Consider the following 6,329-nt stretch of genomic DNA (forward strand, 5'->3'; position numbering starts at 1 on the left):
TTTATATGCGACGTTGTATAATTATTTATATATACTTAGTTGATTCATATAATTTTATTATAATCATATATAGAGAGAGGTGTTTTATATTGATTTTGTGTGTGTATTGTCTGAGAACTTAATTTCCTATTTATATACGTATTAACTTTACATTTTTAAGTTTTATTAATTTAATCTATTTTGAGGATTTTTTTTTTGGATTGAAAAGTAACAAAAGAACAAATAAAAAAGAGAAAATAAAAAAAAAAGAACTGCTTAAAAAATAGCCAATCCCGCTAAATGCTACTCTCAAACTTCTTCCAAAGCAACGGAAGTTTCATTTGGTGAGTGAATTCTCATTGTCGTCTTTGCCATGATGTCCGCCACTTTATTTGCATCTCTCAAGATCAACCTGAGATCAACACGCAATTTCCAAAACATGATGTCCCTGAATTTCAACACCAAAGGATCAACAAAACCAGAGTTATCCTGAAAATTATTGACAAGAATAAATGCATCAACATATTTTGTCTTACAAATAACATCTATTTGCCTCAAGTCCCAGACTAAAAAATATCCTCTTCAAATAGCAAACAACTTTCCTTGCAGAATATTATGGTTCTCAATCGTTCCCAAACAGTTTTATTACCAATTTTCATTCCAAACTCTGCTAACACAAACAAAATTAACACGATCACCAGTACCAGAATAACTTGCATCATAATTAATCTTAAAAGTACCCACCGAAGAGAAAATTCATGAGCAATTAATGGTAGAGGGAATAAACACTCGTTGCAACTCAAAAGCATTCCGAAGCTCTTTTTCTAAAGACAAAACCATACTAGTCACCTTATTTAGGGGTCAAGACTCGTGTGGATGAAAGATCTCATTATTTTTAGAATGCCAAATCCATCGTAGACCATAATAGAATCTAAAAGGACACTTTTTGCTATGAAGCAAGAACCAGTTCGTCAAATCTAGAGGTTGACTAGAAATCTCAAAAGCTTGCCAAACTAGCTGAGTTTTCGGACAATCCCAAATACAATGAACAACCAATTTTTGACCAAAAAAATATCGTAAACAGCTGTCCATCGGTGAGATGCTCATCTTGGAATAAAAAGCAGTAGTGGATAGAGCATCCCTAAGACAAAGTCAAGCCAAAAATTTATATTTTTCTGGAACAAAGTGACTCTAAAGCCAAAGTCAATTCCCCTACTCCTCCCAACCAAACTTCTTACTAAACCACAAGTAACCACTACGAGAGTCATAAATCTTTGACGTTGCATCAGACCAAGGTGGCAGGCAAGGATGTCCTCCCCGAATAGAAATCTAACTCTGCATGCCTGCTGCCACCATGTGAGGTACTCCTGTGTCGGACGAGGATCAGGGTGGCCATTGATGGTCACCAAGTGGTGTAGCTGGTAACGTCCCCTAAACAAGTCCTACCAGTCACAATGCACATCGTGCCACCAGGCATAATCTCCCCTCGTCGTCTTGAACAGAAACTCGTTGACGTTCACCGGATCTGCTGACCTGTGCTGCTACTCCCCGAAATGCCTCTTGACTCTGTCAATATGATGAAACTCTACAAAGAGAAAGCAGACGAGGGGGACAACAGCCCTCCATATATAAATTTCTCCATCACTAGTAAGCCAGTCAGGCACAATCTGATGTAACTGAAAATTCTCATATGGTGTCCATCAAAGTTAGGCAAATCGCATTATACAATAATTAGAAACGTCTCACCAATGCACAAAATAAAGTAGAAAACAAAACATGTTGTACCTGATCAAAGGTGAGGCTATCGATGCAACGACGTAAAGTCTGAATCTTGCCATTGTGGTGATCCCGAATTTGTTGTCCTAGTTCTGCCAACTTACACACAATAAAAAAAGGGTAAAGTATATTTTTTGTCCCTGAAGTTTGATAAAAGTTTCAAAAATATTCTTAAATTTTATTTTGTTTCAATTTTGTCCCAAAAGTTTTCGATTTGCATCAAATATACCCCTGACAACTAATTTTTCAAAAAATTTAAGACCAATTCAACAACAATTTCATAAGAATAACCCTCAACACAAGCAAATCAAGCATAATTTTCATGTATTATTGTTAGACTGGTCTTTAATTTTTTTAAAATTTAGCCGTCGAGAGTATATTTGATACAAATCGAAAACTTTTGGGATAAAATTAAAACAAAATAAAACTTAGGAGTATTTTTAAAACTTTTGCCAAATTTCAGGGACAAAAAATATACTTTATCCTAAAAAAAATTAACAACAAAAATTAGTTAATTAAAATAACTAAATCGTGTCCATTGTGTATAAGTTGTTAAATTAAAAAGTAATAACAATAAGTACATACCTAGCTGCAAGTGGGAACCTACTGACGTTATATCCCACCGGATAAAATGATGGCAACCTATGGTAGATCCAGGAGACAACAAGCGGCATGCAATCCACAATGTCAGTCACATCACGCCCAGCAGTAGGGGTACCCGCCCCACCCCTACTCGCCCCTATAAAAATTAAATATTATTTTAATTTTTACATATTCATATATAAATTAAGACAAAAACTTAAAATTCATAGATAAATTAAAATATAAACATAAAATTCATATAATGTCATTAGCTAAAATAACTTGAATTAAAAAAAAGCTAGTGTTAAATCACTACAAATTTAATAACATAATAAAGAAATTACAATATTAGATATAAAATAGCCTTCAATCCTTATTCTTGATTCCTTTCCATATCTTCATCATTATCAAAAGTTTACAAATCAAAATTTAAACCTAAAAATCAAAAGAGATAACAATTAACAAATTAATTAGTACTATGTAAAAAATTAACATAAATAAAGATTAAATAAATACTTACTATAAACCCCATAATGAGTTGAAACAAATAATAAAATAGCACACCACTATATAGTACTATAAATTACAAGCATTTGATCATTCAAGCACATGGGGGATAAATGTAAAGCAGAGGGAGAAAAAATAATTAGGTGCTATTATAATATAAGACTTTAAATTATTAGAATAAATAATTGTCAAGACTCAGTTACCAATAATAATTCATAAGCACATGAATCATATAAACAGAATAATAATAATTCATAAACACATGATTTGTCAATAATAAGAAGGACTTTTTCTTTCTGTGATGCATATCATTCTTGAATGAAAATATGATTGTTATTGTCATTTATATGAGACTAATGTTATTGAAGTAAGAGTGGCAATTATTAAAAGGAGAAACTATAATATCATTGACGAAGAAGAAAAAAAGAAGGAAAAAGGTAATGAATTTTTGCCAAGAGATAAAAAGCACAAGATAACAAAACAGAGGTCCTTGTGCAAACTGGATGTCTCAATGTACATCATAAACTTTGCTTTAAATAATTGATAGATGAAAATTAAATTGAAGCCAAAAGAAAAAAAGAAAAAAATAGAGTGATGAACAATAATAAATTAAAAGTAAAATAAGCTTATTATATAAAGAAAACAATAATAGTATTTCATTCCTATCCATAAGCTATTTATTTAGAATAATGTATATTGTTAATTAATAATTAATAGGTATAGAAATGATGAGCTAATAGTTATTAATAAAGAAAAAAGGAAAAAGGTTCTTTGTTCGTGTGGGTGTGGGTAGAGACATTTTTCTCCCTCTGTTCTGCAGCCATTGTATATATGACTAAGAAATTTTAATGTAAAATCAGGAAATTCAGGATAAACATTATATATCCAGCCATAGGTTAGAAACAATATAAGTATGAATGTTGTAAATTCCTCCTAACATGACTCAGATAAACACAACAATCTGACCCATCAATATCAAAATAGTGAAAAATTAACTCACAGTTATAGAGTTCTAGTTATAGATCTAGTGTCTAGTTCCAGAGTTTAGTTGCAGATTCACAATAGGAGAGAAAGAGAAAGAGAAACTTACAGATCCAGTGATTCGCAGGACGCAGAGACAGCGACAGACTCACAACAACAGCAACGGCAACCGACTCATGGCGACGGTGACGGGCTTACGGCGAAGGACAGAGGAGGACGGCTTTTGCTCTACTCTCAGATGGAGGACGGCTGCGAAGCTCTTCCCTCAGACAAAACGGCGGGCGAAGCTCTGCTTTCGGACAGAGGCGAAGCCCTTCTCTCAAACTGAAAACGACACGCCCCGCATCCGGGGCGGGTCGGGTACCCACGGGTTCGGGTACTCCTGCCACCCCTAGCAGTAGTACAGAGTGAGTGGTACATATGTGTCAGCAATAATGCAGACCCTCAAGACAACTGACTGCAAGTGCGAAAATCCACCAGCAAAGACAACCATCACAAAGAAACAAGTGTAGCAGACTTATCCGTGAAAAAAAACCCAATAAGCATCATCAAGTAGCACCTGACGTACTTACGGAGTGTATGTGGATGTGCCCCAGTTAGAATGTGTGAAATCCTGTTCCTTAGCCAGGTCATCCTCAGACTGAAGACCTCATTCCCTCCCTCTAGTTGTAGTGACGGCCTGGCGCCAAGTAAATCCGAACCTAATCCCACATGGGGTGTCTATGGTATTGTTGGAAGTCTCTGATACAACCCCAATCGGCTCGCCCTCAGTGTACAGACCAAGGTGGTAGGCAACATCTTGAAGCGTAATGCTGATTTCACTCCATGGAAGGTGGAAGCTATGGATCTCAGGCCTCCACTGCTCAACAAATACAAATATCAAGAAATTGTCAAATATAAAATCCTTTAACTCTATTGCATGTCCAAATTCTGCCTCCCTGATATAAGGCAATAGGCTGTCCGGCGGGGGAGACCCAAGGTTACACGACGTGGCAACAGTAACCGAGACCTCTATAATAGTCGCAACATTTACTCTCGCATACTAATCTCGTCTGAACAATTAATTATATTTAATAATTATTAAATATTGTAAATCGAGTAGATAAATATCATTAATAAAATATTATATTCCATACAAATATCATTTTTATTGCTAATATTCACAGTATTAAATAAAGAAAGGACAATTAAGCAAGATTTAAAAAATAAATTATTCATGTTGCACAATTTTAACCGGACTGGTAATATTTTAGATGACTTCAATCTAACAATAAATTTTAGCAAAAAAATCTAATTGAACAAATATTTTATTTAAATAATATATTTATTTAATTTAAATAATATATTAATTTATGTTTAACTATTTTATTTATTTAACTTAAGTTAAAATTAATTATAAAAATTATTAAAACATATTATAACTAAGTTAATATAGAAGTTTTAACTTGTCGTACGCAAAATACCTAGCGCATTAACTAAATTAATAAATCCTAAACATCTAAACTAATCATTTATTAAAAATAAAAGAGGGAAAAAAAAACTAACCTCAAAATCCAAAACTCCAGTTATGTACCAAGTCGCATTTAGTCTGTTGATGTCTCCGTCAGGAACATATTGTGGGGGCATATGTGCTTTAGGAATTCGAACTTAACCTATTATAAAGTCACAAAATTCTCAAAAACTATTCAAATGAACGAAAATCTCAGTTGTTGTGACCTTTATATATGTCTCGGAACATATCTACTCCAATTACGCGTTTTATACGTATTTCGGATATTGAGACCATGTTCTAAATTTACGCGTATCTCTGATGTTCAATATCTGTTCTCTCACTTAACATGTATTCCGAGTACACCTTAGATACATCATGGCGTTGTATAGTCATATAACGAGATTTCAGTACTTAAAATATGTCTATTTTCTATTTCATCTTTCAATATCCGAAATGTAATATATTATACATTTAAATAATTATTTCATATTTTATGAATTTTGGTAATTTATGTATTTATTTAATTTCAATAAAAAAATCCCTTTTCTTACGATGAAAACTAGGTTCATATAATAAAAAAGTTTAAAAAGCCGTAATTACAAGAGTCCCGACATTATTAATTTATTATCAATTTTATTATCTATCTTAGTCCTTTAAACACACAAATATATTTTTACCATCTTAAAAAACTCCTATACATATATGTCCTTGATTATTATTGAAAAAGAGATACAAGTCCACAAAATTTTCAATAACGAACCATTAAATCCTTGAAAATATTAATCTTATCGAAAGAACAGTTAAGTTCTTGGTCTAGGATGACATTGACAATAAGATTATGTAAGGGATACTGTGCTAGAACAATTCTTTCTGCCCCCTGCATTAAAGAAAATGCCTATTGTCTCCTCCCCGTCTTAGTTGGGGGAGGGGGGCCTCCATTTCTCTGTCTTTGCGGATATTTATAGAAAACATTTTTTTTAAAAATTCTAAAAATCTGACACAACATAATAAA

The 6,329-nt window shown here is 33.0% G+C and overlaps 1 long non-coding RNA gene across 1 annotated transcript; it reads right to left on the minus strand.

Moving 5' to 3' along the window:
- On the minus strand, nt 260-2,465 carry LOC107634290. The gene is made up of 3 exons (XR_001618832.2): nt 2,341-2,465; nt 1,765-1,854; nt 260-1,564 (listed from the first exon to the last, which is right to left on the minus strand). It is a non-coding gene; the product is annotated as an uncharacterized LOC107634290 (long non-coding RNA).

Source organism: Arachis ipaensis, chromosome B03 (genome assembly GCF_000816755.2).
Source record: "Arachis ipaensis cultivar K30076 chromosome B03, Araip1.1, whole genome shotgun sequence".
Taxonomy (NCBI): Eukaryota; Viridiplantae; Streptophyta; class Magnoliopsida; order Fabales; family Fabaceae; genus Arachis; species Arachis ipaensis.